We start from the raw sequence: 15315 nt of genomic DNA, 5'->3' as shown, positions 1-15315 counted from the left end.
AGCACGTTTTGAAGCATTTCAACGTCGGTTCGTACGTTACGCTCTTCGAGAGCTACCTTGGGAGAATCCTTTGAATTTACCGCCATACGCACAACGTTGTGCCCTGCTTGGACTTCATACGCTGTCGGATCGTCGTTCCATCGGTCAATCGCTCTTCGTGGCAAAAATTCTTCGGATCGAAATTGATTGCTCCTGGCTACTTTCTCGCTGTAATATTTATGCGCCAGAACTAACTCTACGAAATAGAAACTGGTTATCTCTGGAATCGAGAAGTACGCGTTATGGAAACAACGACCCTCTTCGTTCAGCAAAAATATGCTTCCTTAGTTATTATACTATCTTTGACTTTCATGTATCCACTTTAGCCTTTCGACGCCGTATTGAATCTGAATTAAGTGTTCAACTACGAAGTTGAGTAAAACTATCGTGCTTTGTACAACTAACATTAAGATGATCATTAAGACACCCATGTCAGATGGTTTTATTTTATATAAATAAATAAATTCTAAAATAAGATCATAAAAATCATATTCTTAGGTATGAAGCTTTTGAAACTTCATTTTCATTTGTTTTTCTTTTAAGTTTCAAGCTCTCATACTAGTGTGGGAGATATGTTATGGGTTTAGTTGGAACTGAATCCAAAGAAAAAGTAACTAACTTGCAACGAATTATTCATGAAAAAAGTGAAAAGTAGATTTTTTTTCTTCATGCTCTCAATATTTTCAAACTTTTTTTTATGATGTTTGAATTAAATAAAAACATAAAATAAATAAAAACTCCAGAAAGAGCTCTGCGAAACCGTGACTGGCTTTCACTGGAATCGAGAAATACACGCTATGGCAGCAACGACCCCTTACGTTCCGCAAAAATTAGCTTCTTACGCCATTACGCTCTCTTTGACTTTAATGTCTCAACTGCAACATTTAGACGCTTGATCGAATCTAACATAAGTGACCAGTTAAGAAGCTAGAAATCTCAAAATGTAAGTTTAGATAGACCTAGATTTAAGTAAACCATTAAGACGCTTACGTCAGATGGTCTTTTTTATAAACAATAAACAATAAACAATATTGAATAAAGAGTCAATTTCTGAAAGTTTAAACTATTTCAAAATTTCAGTGAAAATGCAAAATCAATTGCAATTGAAATAACCAAACTTTCAGATTCAGAGTGGATTTTACAACCTAAAAAATTAAGCTGGATTTCTACCTCAAATTTTAGATATTATTGTGTAGATGAGCTAAAATAGTATCTGCGATATAATTGGTGTGAATCCTGAAATCCAGCCTTGTTGGTCAAAAATTAGAAAAATGTCTTTCAAATGTTCAACTTGAGCGATTGTCTTGTTTCCGAGAAAATAGTCGGGGATTACGGATTAGTTTTATCTCACCTGGTAAAAATTAAAACATAGGCAAGTTTTTGGAGCCTATGTTTTAAAAATTGATTTTGGAAATAAATTTCTGAACTCGATTTCAGATTTCATTCCTCACCTTTAGTTTCAGAAGTAGTATTTTTAGTATTTTTCGAAAATTGAATAGATATCATAAGAGATGTACCGAATAGTGCGAACGGCCGAATACCAACTATTGGCCCTTTTCAAGTATTCGGTGAAACAAATATTCTGAAAATGAAAAATCGTCAATAAGCTGTGTTCATAAGTACCGTCTGCATCACCGAATATTCTGCAAAAAATATTGTGTGTAATATTTTAAAAGTGATGATAGAATTTCAGAGCAAAAGTACTAATCAAAGCAGGTGAAAAACACAATTTTTTTGTGCGTTGTATATAATCTGAAGCATAACTGATATCAAGTTTCAACTAATAATCTAAGTTTCACATTTTTAATGTAATTTTTAATAACCATAAAATCCCCACAATTGAAATTTATTTTTATAATTTTAATCACAATTTGGTCTCAGAACAACTTTATCAAAACCATTTCTTACTTAATTAATTTAATTTTGAAAGTTTTAAACTAAATAATTCATTTTTTTATAAAAACTATTGATTTTTATTCAAATTGTTTAATTGTGATAACGGCTCAAATTAAATGAGGCCCTTCAAGCCAAATGGGTATAAAAGCTAATGAAAGACGTAAAATATCACAGTAAATAAGCCTTGGAAAGAAAAATGAATGATTTACTTAAAAAAAAAGAAACTTATTTCGAGAAAATTAAACTTTGAATTTGATGTGTTTGGTCATTTTCCATATATTTATCTTAAATTTTTATTTCTTTTTCAAACTTCAAAGTATGTAGATTGAAATTCTAAATATCAGAAAATAGTTTGAATTATGAAGAATTGTTTAATATCAATAAATCAAAATCGAACATTTTTGCTACGTAGAGGCGAATACAATCAAAGCTAATTTTTTTCAAAAAAGTTTCAAAATAAGAATTAATTTTTTAAAATAATATTCTGAAAATTAAATGTTTCTTTTAAATTTAAATTGTCTAGACAGTTTCGGTATCTTCAATCCGGAAAACAATATGAGCTTATGAGAATCTCAAATTGAGATGCATTCTGTAAAAAGAAGATAGCAATGAAAATTAAACCAAGAAATGGAAATGTAGTATTAGATGTAGGCAACAAAAATCGAATCTGTCCAGGTGTACATCTGGGGGAGGAGGGTAGGGATGAGAAAATGTCCACACTTTTGCACGGAGAGAGAGAGAGAAGAGGGTAAAAATCTCATTTTTCTGTCCACGTGATATCTGGACGGCCACAAAGGTAATTTAACACTTAAAGGCTCAAGTCTGTTTTACTTCTAAAAAGGATCAAGATATGTTGATCCATAAAACATGGAGCAAACCGATCTGCAATAACTCGTGAGATAATAAAGTTATGGTCGAAACAAGTTTGCAGGCATTTATTGAATAAACCGGCTATTTGGTGAACATAATCAGAAAATGATTAAATTATTGCTAAAATTTTAACGAAGTTAGTCTGAAAAAACATTTTCACTAAATATCCAAAAAGCGAAAACAACTCATGAGCATTAAATATAACTTATAAGATTAGCGATACGTTGTTTGATGACAGAGACCAGCACGAAATTAAATTGAATACTTCGCATGATCCCAAACTTTTTGCCGATACACCATATTGAGGGGTAAGCCCAAAATTTTGATCGATAACTCAAGTAGCTATTTTATTTGTTTGAAGCACTATGTAAATTTTGAGCACAAAATTTGAAAACATGTATTTTGACATTTATGAAAAATGAAACAAATATGTACATTTCGAATTTTTAAATTCAGTCCACCCAACCCTCAACTGATCGGGTTGAAAAATAAAGTGCGATTTTTTGGAAATTTTCCAACTTTAAGCCAAGTTCAAGTCATTTTAAATGTAAACTTACATTTTGTACATTTTGCCAAAACATACGAAAAAGGTTTTGATCATCGACTTTAGAATGAGATCAAAAGATATGCAATATGTCATAAGATGACTGAGATATGACCAAACAAATTTTCTTGTTTTTGAGGGGGTGATCCCAAATTTATGGCCGGTAGCGTTTATGGTCAGCAAATTCTAATTCAACGCTGTAAGTACCTCAACAACAGTTATTCGATGTAATTCGTTCCAGAGAATTGCAAGTTACAGATGTTTTAATTTGGAGGACCGACTTTTCTTTTCAATTTTAAGCTATTAATTGATTATTAAATTCATTTATTGAACAAACACCCCCACGGAGTGGAAAAGTTTTAGAATTCGAAAGTACACCTACTATGAAAAGTTCTTAGTTTTTATGTCTAATCCAGCATTTGCGAGTATTTCGTAACGGTTTTTTGCCGCTTGGGGGGGGTGATCACCCCGATCACCCCCCCCCCATAGGACCGCGCCTGATTCTAGTACACGTTGATCCGACTTTGGCAGATAAATTCCTTGACAAACACTTTCCTAGAGAAAGTTGGGAAAATAACTCGATCAGATCCACAGCAAACTATGATCTAGTGACCGTAGATTTCTGGAATAGATTTCTTACTAAAAAATGTAGAGGTAGAGCCAAAAATTCGGCACCTGGCCCGGATGGGCTTACATATCAAATGATTTTTCAGCTCCAACCCGCCATTCGAGATAACATAATCAACGACCTAAACACAATATGGAGACATAACAAAATAAGTGAACCACTGAAGACCATAAAAATTATTGCAATCCCTAAAGCCAACAAAAACCCAGAGACACTAGAAGGTACGAGACCCATATCCCTTCTTAACTGCTTATTAAAACTAACAAATGCGGCCTTGCTAGAAAAACTGCAGACGTTTCTAGAAACCGAGTCGAAACTATCAGATCTATCATTTGGATTCAGGAAGAAAAAATCCACCACTAGTTGCTTGGAGTACGTAACAAATAGAATAACACAAATCAAACACCGAAAGATGTATGCTGCCATTGTATTCATTGACCTTACAAACGCCTTCAATGCTGTGAAGGTTGAGAAACTGGAGGCAAATATGATAGCAATGAATGTCACTCCTGAATACACACAATGGTGTGTATCGTTCTTAAAAAACAGAAAAGTACAGCTTCAAGTAGGTGAGACTCTTATGACACGATTTGTAACTCAAGGTTTGCCACAAGGGGATGTGTTGTCACCAACATTGTTCAATGTCTACACATCATGCTTACACAAAATCCGAATTGACGGAGTAATGATGGTCCAATTCGCCGACGACTTCGCTGTCTTGATAGAAGGCAAGACACTTGACGAAGTAAACGCTAGGGGAAATGCCTATCTAAACAGGTTCAAAGAAAAAGCGGAAGAACTAAATTTCAAGCTAAATCCACTGAAAACAAAAGGTCTCCTTTTCCTTAACAGCTCCAAAGATCTTGATATCTACGTAGAAAACACGAAAATAGAATCTGTACGAACTCATCGATATCTAGGAATCACGTTAGACAAGGCACTGGGCTATGGCGCTCATATACGGGAATTAACAAAAAACTTAGCACAAAGATTAAACATTATCAAAGTTATAAGTGGAATTAGAACAGGAGCACATCCACAAACTTTAAGACTAGCGTACAATGCCTTCTTCAGAAGTTGCATAGAATATGGCAGTAGCGTGTACGGTTCAGCATGCAAGACGAATCTGGAAAAAATTAACATTTTAAGTAACCAATGCCTCCGAAAAGTAACAGGTTGTACTAAATCAACACCCCTGAACACATTATACGCAATAGCTGACCAAATACCACCGAGTTTCCGTAGGATTAATACCACAGGAAAACAACTGGTGAAACACTTCTACACCAACTCGCCGATCAAGAAGCAATTAGAAGACAACCAACATTCCGGTTCAGAGAAACAAACTTTCATCAATCGCCTGGCTCAGTCTCACTTCAACATTCTTAACAACATAGCACCTGCAATAAGAAAAGTACAGAAAATACAACCCGCATGAATCGGTATTATACAATAACGATTTCCATGATCTTCTTCCCAAGACACACGAAAGATCAGCTTTATAGTTTTGGATTATTAATGTACGATTAAACTAGTCTTTTTTTCATGGAATGGAATCGTTTGGACGCACTTTACGATACAGCGAACGGGTCGTTAAGTAGAGTAACCATTCATTTTTTTTGCTTTTTTCTACTCACAATGAGCGAGTTGTATCATATGTGGAATCTTCACTTAATGGTTTTCTCATAAAAAAAACGATACAACATATCGTGTCCTTTAGATACAATTATTACTATGCAATAAACTATTGAAATGAAAAACAGTTATAAGATCTTTTTTATAGCATTTTATTCACAATTACATACATATAGTTTTTAAAAAAAACAAAAAACACATTTGTTATCGACTACCGATCCTCGCACCGTTGGAACCGGTGCTGTTTCCTAGCGGACCGGCCCAACATATAATCTTCCGTTAACAGCGATCCTCAAGTTAATTAAATGTGGCCCAATTCCGACGTCTGCTTTTTGATCGGGAGACATCCGGCTGGCTGCGACTGGAAAAAGTAATTTTCAATTAGGAAAACTGAAAATTACAAATCAATAAATCAAGGTACTTACCCTCGCACAACTGGAAACTGGCGGCATCGCCAACCGATCCATCGCAACATCGAAACCGGTTCTGTTGCGTTCCGGATTTTCTCGAAAGAGTGAAATTTTCACGAACTGTTTCGCCGCGATGAATTTTATTTTCCTAATTAAAATTCAACCACGTGTAAAAGTGACAGCAGAAAATTTTGTGGTGCGTTGCTAAAATAATCGATTATTTTTCATGATTATTAACTGTATCTTTCAGGTATAATTTTGTATCTTATCGTCGCGTTGCCAAAATTACTAAATTTGTTTTTTGGAAGATTTATCTTATCTTTTAGGAATGGTTTTTTCTCGTTTCTAGCAAAGACACATAAGCAATGACCCAAAAGAAATCGTAACTATTAATGTTATCAGAACCGAATAATTCGAAAGATCCATAGTATGGTTTTTAGCTATGCGGGAAGTAAATATAAAATCAGAATTAACAGAAGGTTCATGGAGAAAAAAAGCAACGGACAAAAAGGTCCTTAAACAACTTACCCTAAGTCTCATACACGGAAAATACAAAAACCGACAGATAATATACACAGACGCATCGAGAGACCATGAAGCTTGCGGAATAGGAATCTTCCATGAAAGAACAAATTACAGAGTAAGTCGTAAACTGGAGAATATGGTCTGTATAATGTCCGCCGAGCTGGAAGCAATTTTCGTGGCTGTACAATACATACAGCAGGAAGGATTATTAAATGCCGTAGTCATGACTGACTCTAAATCTGGATGCGAATATCTTAGTAACCACGCTGAAGAACAAGAATGTGACGAAACGACTTTTAAAATTTTACACATAATAGCCGAACTAAACACCACAATCCAATGGATCCCCGGGCATGTGGATGTCAGAGGAAATGAAATAGCTGATTCCTTGGCAAAAAGATCACTAGAGCTGGACCAAATCCACAAAAACAAAATCTTCATCCACGATGGCTTCAAATTTTTTGAAAACTTGAGCGAAGAAAATGCACAAAACTGGTACTTAGAATATGCTGCAATAAAGGGGAAAGGTAGTAAGTTCTTTCAACTACAAAACAATATTCCACACAAACCCTGGTATCATAATTTAAACATCAGTAACTTCGAAACCCGAACTCTGAATCGCATCTTCTCAGGTCACGACTACTCTCGTTACTGGCTTTGGAAGATGAAACAAACAGATGATTGCATCTGCGACACCTGCGACGTGATAGAAAACTCGGAACATCTACTGTTTCACTGCATAAAACATCACCAAGTAAGGCAAAAATATGAACTGGATAAATTTCGCAATATCAGCCAGATCTTTACAACAAAAAACACAGAGGTTTTCAAAAAAGTAGTAGCCTACTTGAAGGAATCCAAACTCGAAATTTAATGTCAAACGTTCTCTGTCTCTGAAAAACCACCCACACAAGAAGGGAAGTCCATAACAGACTATAAACAAAACATCGTTGGCAATATAGCAAACAAAGCTGTGCCATAATACCCCGCTGACTGAGGAAAACAGTCAGCAAAAGAAAGAAGAAGAAGAAGAAGAAGATAAAATTCCATTGATTAACTTGTTCCAGAACTCGCACCAACCAACGATGTCAACATTGCTGATCTGTGCGTGCGGGTGGAATTGCTGTGGTTCTGTTTGGTGTTCCCGGTGCGTTCATCCCAGGCCGCTCCGAAATTCCATCTGGACGGGTGTTGACAAAAACTTCCTGTGAGTGCCAGCCAACTATTTAGTTGTGATGACCGCCCGCGGAAGAGCCCATAACACAGCTGGCGTGGCGCGAAATACGAAAGAGTTGAATCTATACATCGAATTCCTCCGCTGGATGGGGGCTGCTCGATTGATCAACCAGCGCTTTAGTTCCGGCAACGTTGCTGCTGTTCACGGAAGCGAATCAATTTATAGGGCAGAACATTCTACCTGAGTTTGCTCGGTAAGTGGGTAATTTAAACTAAACAAAATTTAAACCTATTTAACTTAAAACAAAATTTTATTTTAGCTGAGGACGAAGAAAGTTATTGGCCATTCCGATGGCACATCACAGGCTTCTGAAAACTCACAACGGTTGTCTAAAGGTTGGCAGTCGGAAGTTGAATAACTCGAGACTGAAGGTGTGAGCATTGATGACGGAATCGCTGGCCCGTTCTCGTTGCCAGCAAAGTAGGGCCAAAAATTTGAATTTGACCAGAGCTGCTCTTTTGGTTATTATGTCGATTGGGACAAACCTATCAGAACAAAAACTTGTATAAAGATGGTTCTGGAACGAGCACTACCAAATGATGTATTTTTTTTACATCTTTACCAATTTATGCAAAATTCTCTAATTATTTTCTTTTTTCAGAAAGGCATCCGGGAAGTTGTAACTGACCGCAACCAGTGGGAAAAAGTGTCTCCAATCAAAAAATCGTTGAATAAGAGGGGAGGACCGTGAAGTTTGTTAATCTCCTAAGATTCTTATATAAGACATCGATTAGCAGGTAAAATATTGTTTAATTATTCATTTCTGAAATAGTATTCCGAAATCGGATTCTTTTGCATATTTACAAAATTTCATTCCTTATCCCCAAGTGACTTACTTTTGTTGTTGTTTTTATAAACTGTTTAACTTAATCTGTGTGTTAAAAAAGCATTCGAAATTTTAAAAAGAATTCTAATTTCTTCATGTTCTGAAAGAAGACATTAAATTGAATAAAGGCATTTTTATTCTAACTCTTACTCTGAAAACTGAATCTAAAATTGCTACCTGATAAATTAAATAGATGCCTCATTCTCAATCTCCAAACTTAATTTGAAATCAAAAAATGTAATTTCAATCTGCTTTCGATTTGAATTTTAAGTATCTATGTTAAAATTCCAGCTGATCAGAAATAAAAAAAAAACATAAAAAAAAGTTCATGCATATAAATGAATAAAATGATTTATTTTTTTCAGATTTATCACCGAATGCAAACCATTAAAGCGGGTCAGTTATCGAGTAAGCTGGTTAACCACTTGTTTATTATTCGGTCGGTGGATGAACCTGGTTGACACGATGAAGAATTGTGCGGAGTAAAATGGTGGAGAATAAAAAGATAACAAAATATTAGAATTTTTTATTTAAACATTAATATCACAAACCAAAAAAAAACAAGGGCTTGAAAAATAACTAAAATTCTAGTAATTTTTGGGATAAAAAAATTATTGCTAAAATTTCAGCAAACAATAATTTTTATTGCTGAAAAATAAGTAAAAATTTAGTCCGGACACTTTGGACTATTTTGCTAAAATTCCAGTAATTTTTTTTTGCTAAATTGATTGCTAAAAACTTAGCTGGTCAAATTTGAGCAAAATTTTGCTAATTTTCGGCCTCAGAAATTTTGTGTGCATGCACTTCCACTACAGTGCTTCATGCAAATTCGTTTGAATATGATAGTATCAGACGCTCTGGAGGGAGAATTTGAATGGTGAATTAGAATTTGAAACACTACACTTGTTTTTCAACCGATTGCTGTGTACACACAAAACTTTCGAGGCCGGAAATTAGCAAAATTTTGCTCAAATTTGACCAGCTAAAATCTTAGCAATCAATTTAGCAATTTTTTCGAACTAAAATTTTAGCAAACGAGAGACAAATTTAGCCGCCGCAATTTTTGCTCACTTTTCTAGCAAAAACCGGAGGAAAAGATCGCCCCGGACCTGAAATTTCAATTTTTATTGTTTTTCTTTGCAATTTCTTAGGGAATGTTAGATTATTGAAAAGAATACAAAAATAAGTTTACTTTCAATTGATTTTTCTCTTTATTTCGACACTTCATGGAACTTATTTAGTTCCGATCCTGGGAACGCGAAATGCCAAGCGATCGACACCGGGGTTGTTCCGGATGCACCGCATTGAAATTCCAGCTTTGTCCCTTTCGATTTTCGGACTGTTGCAATTAAAACCCGGAACCCCACCGGCAGCAGCAACCTAATAGGAAAAAAAAACATAAATTAAAAAACGGAAAACATTTTACACTTCTTGACCGACTCTTACCTGTTTGCATCCACTATCGATTTGGCTACCAATTTGTCGTGAACTTAGCCACCAAAAGAACCGCCAGCATCGAATTTCCGGAACGGCACTGAATCCCGTCAGTTTATTTTTTTGTCTCTACCGGCAGCGGCTGCTATCTAGAAATAAGGCGGCTAGAAAACCTTCGTTTTACTAAAATCGAGCAAGATAAACTTTCTGATTACTAAAATCAAGTAAATCGTGCTTTTTGCTAACTCAAAAGTAAAAAAATATTTTTGCTAACGGAAAGTAACAGCGAATTTTTGCTAAGTGGAGCCTCGAAAGTTTTGTGTGTAAGTGTAAATAAAAGAAATCGTTTGAAAAAAGTTCAAAACCACGCACTGGGCAAAAATCATCGCTCATTTCGAGTAAAGTCCTACTTAGACTTTAAATCGATCATCGAACTGGTAGATCATGATGATGAGGTGATTCGAGTGGAAACGGGAAGCTCGAAGATAAGTTTTGGATATTGTATTCTGTTACGGTTGTTCCGGAACATCCACAAAGTCCATTGTATGCTTCTGTCGAAACGCTGTGTCCGAATCAGAGGCCGTCCATAAATGATGTCACGCGTTAGGGGGGGGGGGGGGGGGGGGGGAGGGGGTTTCGATTTTTGTGACAATTTGTGACATGGGGGAGAGGGGGGTCAGCTTGAACGTGACATGTATTTTGATACAAAAAAAGGCAAAACAATAACAAATAATTTTACTCTAAATTCATTAAAATTATACTACGTAAACTTTATGAGCATAAGAAAGTTCACAAGTACTAAGTACACTTCCACTGCAACACTCAGGAAAGCCGCCCCACTAAAACTGTGGCAAAACGTGAACAGGAATGCTTGGTTATTCTAACCTGTGGAGAATATTTGGATTGCGAATTGGTTGAAGAAGAGGAACTAGATTTGAATGGTTTCTCAGACATTGTCGCTGATGCTGTAGCTACTGCCCCGACTTTCCCGGTCATTGATACGGAAAGTCATCAACATAATCTTTGGACTAATGATTGAAATGTGTTTTAAGCATTGATTGAAGGCTTTTTAACAGTTGGTAACCTTTTTTCCAATTCTTTGAATAAAACTGATGACTTTAAAATAATCATTAATGGACGGCCCCTGACTGTCGTGAAAGTTAATGGTGAATATGGTAATGAAGTGTCCAAAGAGGCAGACCCATGTAACTTATCGAAAATTCTTTCTATACGCTCAGTGCTGCTCCCTTCTGAGAAGGGGTATCATAACAGACGACTAAAATAGTTTGTATACCCTACATGGGGGTCAAAGGTTTGAGTATACAACAACTTCAACGTCAAATAACATACAAAATTATCAAAGCAACCTTTGTTCGTATTCGCACTGTTGGTATCAGTTTCAACTTACTTCTTTTTATGAACAAAAAGATTCTCAATTGAGCATTCAATAGATGATTTTCTTCTCGAACAGAGTAAAATTAGAAAAGCAGAATTTCGGTTTAATTCAAATTCAAATCTATTTTTTTTTCCAAATGGCAATATATGGTTAATAATTCGTCCAAAAGGTCAACCAAAATATATTTTTACCATTTAAAGCATTGTAGATGGCTCTGAAGTACTCACTTCCAACAGATATACTTTTAAAGCAGATTTGTTTTTCCAAGACACACATTGGTTACCATGGCTATAGCCTATAGATGCATGAATCTTGTGCCCGAACTCTTAAGGTGGCGTTGCGAACATCGAAAGTCCGTATAGAAGAATTAATGTTCGCGGCAAAGCCCACTTCTTTATCTTGAAGTGACGGTATCTTTGAAAGAGGGCTGGGATGATTTTTTAATGCGAATCTACGGTAATGTGATCTGGCCTAAATCAGGGATAAGCAACATTTCTATAGAAATTTAACATTCATTGTGTTCTATTAAGGGATGAGTGCAATACTATTGTCAAAAATGTTGTATGTTGTATATGAATAATTTTTTCATTCACTTTTTTCGATTTTTCTTATAGGCTTCCAACTAATAGCAAGTCAGAAAAAGCTTATAAAAAACGGAGAACTACTGGTGACCACATGATGTTAATATTTTTTTCTCTTCTGGCAAATATTAAATTGTAGGATTAAAATACTCGAAAAGGCAATCAATTGAGACCCCGATCAGAAAAGCATATCGAAATTATTACACAAACCCATCTCAACGAGATATTATTAACTTATTCAGATATAGTTTTGATATCAAAATCTTCGCTTTGGTCGTTAAAAAAAAGATTATAATCTCTTTTAATACAATCAGTCGTTTTTTCTGCCGGGCAAGTAAATGCTTTGAAAACTTTTATTATAGCGCCAGCACTAAATTTTACTTCGGAAGTCCGGACTTCCGATCCCGAACTTTTGACAGTTGTGTTTGAAAAAATAACAGTGTATTATATGCAACGTTGCCACACATAAATCTGTATCCACCAGAGTATCTCTACATACATTACACTCTTACGGACGAATCAAATGAATTTGTGGCAACTTTGATTTCATGTGAATTTGAAAACAGAAAATTTCGTGACGCATGCTTAAATAAAACGACTCAATATGTTCTGGTCGGAAGTCATGTTGCAATTGAATTTTATTTTTAAGTTAATAGTCCCTAAACTGATACGATACGAGCAATTGGCATCATTAACTCAATAAAAACCCATCCCCATGTAGATTTTTGGAAGCGTGCACAAAAATAAAATAAAAACCCCAAAAATAAGTGAAATATACTCCGCGTGTAAAAGGAGTGAGCAAATCGAAATCAGCGTGCACAGATCGGAAAAAAGAAACAAAACAAAACAAAAACGAACGAAAACCGCATTGTCGTTTCCGCAACACACCACACAAGTTCGTGGTGGGAAAAATTGTTTGTGTCGCCCGGGAGAAAAACCGCGTGGGAAGTGTGCCCCGGAGATCCGAACCAAAGGTACGTTGCACCATCACATTTTTGCGTGCGGGATCTAATTGGGGCATTATTCCAGCCACTACACGGCGAAAAGCCAGGCCAGGCCACGTGCAGTCACTGCATCGGTACATTCAAGGACGGAAAAGGCATCAGCCTAAAAAGGTAACACCTGCAGCGAGGAAGCTAACCCACATTTGCCTAACCCGACTTTTATCGCCCATAGGGTAGCCCCAGCCTGGAATCCCGGTCCGGGAGAAGCAAAAGGGTCGCACAAGCAGGTAAAGGAGAATTTTAAAATAATACGTGGCCACAAAAAACTAATTTCGGCTTTTCGCAGGCGGCCCTTTCTTTTTTCCCCATCTGTTTCTATTTACCCCATCTACCATCACGATCGTGACCTCGGTGGCAAACTCCCAGGGCTGACTGGCGACATCGGCGTTCCGGTAAAGAGCGACCGACAATAAGAGTTATCACCAGCAGGATCGTTCCTCTTCGGTGCTCCAGGGCGGTCGAGTTTTGAAGAAGAGCACCACCAGTGGCTCTCAATAGGTGCTCCCGGCGACAAGCAACCGCAGGCGGAAGGAAGACGCCTCTGGTGGTTCTCAGGCCGTGATCCGAATAAGGGAGCAGGAGAGGCTCAACCAGCCTAGCTGATTGTCGCTCCGTGCGAAGAGTGACAAGAAAAAAGGGGAAGAAGCAGCTCACTACTCACCGGCGGCGCTATTCCGTCAGTGCGCCAAGTGGCGTGGAGTGGCTGAAGCCAAACAGCACCAGTTGTGCTATTCAGGTGGCGGCGAAGGTGGCTGCAAACCGAGGCAACCGCAGTTCGGGGCGAATAGCAACCGGCAAGGAAGCAGCTACGCAAGGGCGCGTCCGCGTCACTGCAGGGGCAACGCGTCATCGTGCAGGCGTGATTAACACGGGGCGAATGCCCACAGTGGGACCGGCGAGGCCGAGGCGGAGGAGATCCCTCCAGGGACGACGAAATGAAAAGCGGTAAGTGCACGCAAATCGGGGAAAAGTGGGAGAGTTGATTGCCAAGATGCCATAATACAAGCGAAAATGTCAAGAATATTTATCTTCTAATTTAAGTGGCGTCGACCACAGATCTGCCTCCATAATAGTCAGCCATGACGCCAGTTCACCAACGACGTTTATAAATTTTTTATCTAAACGCACAATATTGGAAGTTTGAAGCTCTCATTCCAATGCACCAGGCATGGTACTGTGGTAGCGTGCGCGCCTCTCAACCTCTGCAGATCGAGATTCGAATCTCCTAGCTGGTACCCGATCTTTTCAAGAATTGTTCTCAAGTTGAAAACAATGCATGAAAGTTTGAGTACAAGTCAGGAGGTAGTCCAACATTGCATACAAGTAATGCGAATAAAACAAAAGTTACATGCAAGACTTATATATTTATGCATTTTTTGGTGGTCTAAATCAGGGGTGAGCAACCTTTTGAAGCAACGGGCCACTTTTAATTTAAAATGCTTTTGGCGGGTCGAAATAAAAAAAAATTAGTTAATAATAATAATTAAAACGAGTTCACGTACCTACTTGCATAACTTTAAGGTAATTAAACCAGCCAAAATTGAATAGGTTTATCACTAAATCATTTTTCAATAATTTAAATGTATTAATTCACTTGAATTGTTTTAAAAGTTTTTTTTTTTCAAAGTTCCATAGGAAATCATTTCATTGAGATGTTAAGCAAGCTTTCAAAATCATGAAAAAATCATAATTTCACAGATTTTTAAACTGATTTGTCAAAGTTACAGTTAACATTTTTGATTCTAGAATCTTTTTAACGATTTCATAAATTTTATTAATTCAATATTGATACCTATGCGATAGGCTTTCTTAGACTGAATCCTGAAAATCTTTTAACTTTTTTAATTTGTTTTGCTGATTTTGAAGTGAAATCACTCAATTTAATCAATGTTTGGCATGATTGGCTTATGAAATGTGTGAAAATTGCATCACATAAAACACAAGACAATGCAATTCACATTTTTCCTCAGAACTGATTTTGACTTATTCAGGTGCGCAGAATCCGAATATTCAGTTAGTTTTTTTTTTCAGTTCTAGTGTTCCTTTAAGAGAGAGAGAAACCCTTTAAAAATAAGTAAAAAATTACTATTCAACTTGGTTACTTTTCTGACAAATCTGTAACATACAAATACTTATTGATTCAATGATCAACTTTCTCAAAGACCGCGAGTAGTTTTGAATTCTGAGAAAAAAAGTTATGGAAGTTTTCTTTCTATTATTTCTTTTGCAAACCTGCAAAAAACGGAAATTTTGACAAAATATTATAGAAAAGTTAAACTACATTGAATTA

At 36.5% G+C, this 15315-nt stretch overlaps 2 long non-coding RNA genes across 2 annotated transcripts; one reads left to right on the top strand and one right to left on the bottom strand.

Annotated features, from left to right (window-relative positions):
- Positions 1-9797: 9797 nt before the first annotated feature.
- LOC129749816 (uncharacterized) lies at positions 9798-10360 on the bottom strand. Its single transcript, XR_008738175.1, has 2 exons — positions 10057-10360; positions 9798-9990 (listed from the first exon to the last, which is right to left on the bottom strand). It is a non-coding gene; the product is annotated as an uncharacterized LOC129749816 (long non-coding RNA).
- Positions 10361-12881: 2521 nt separating this feature from the next.
- LOC129743379 (uncharacterized) lies at positions 12882-13966 on the top strand. The gene is made up of 4 exons (XR_008736603.1): positions 12882-12995; positions 13051-13136; positions 13198-13252; positions 13312-13966. It is a non-coding gene; the product is annotated as an uncharacterized LOC129743379 (long non-coding RNA).
- The last annotated feature ends 1349 nt before the right edge of the window (positions 13967-15315 follow it).

The sequence above is a fragment of the Uranotaenia lowii genome, chromosome 2 (assembly GCF_029784155.1).
Source record: "Uranotaenia lowii strain MFRU-FL chromosome 2, ASM2978415v1, whole genome shotgun sequence".
Taxonomy (NCBI): Eukaryota; Metazoa; Arthropoda; class Insecta; order Diptera; family Culicidae; genus Uranotaenia; species Uranotaenia lowii.
The sequence above is the reverse complement of the archived record's forward strand: the minus strand, read 5'-3'. Positions and strand labels throughout refer to the sequence as shown.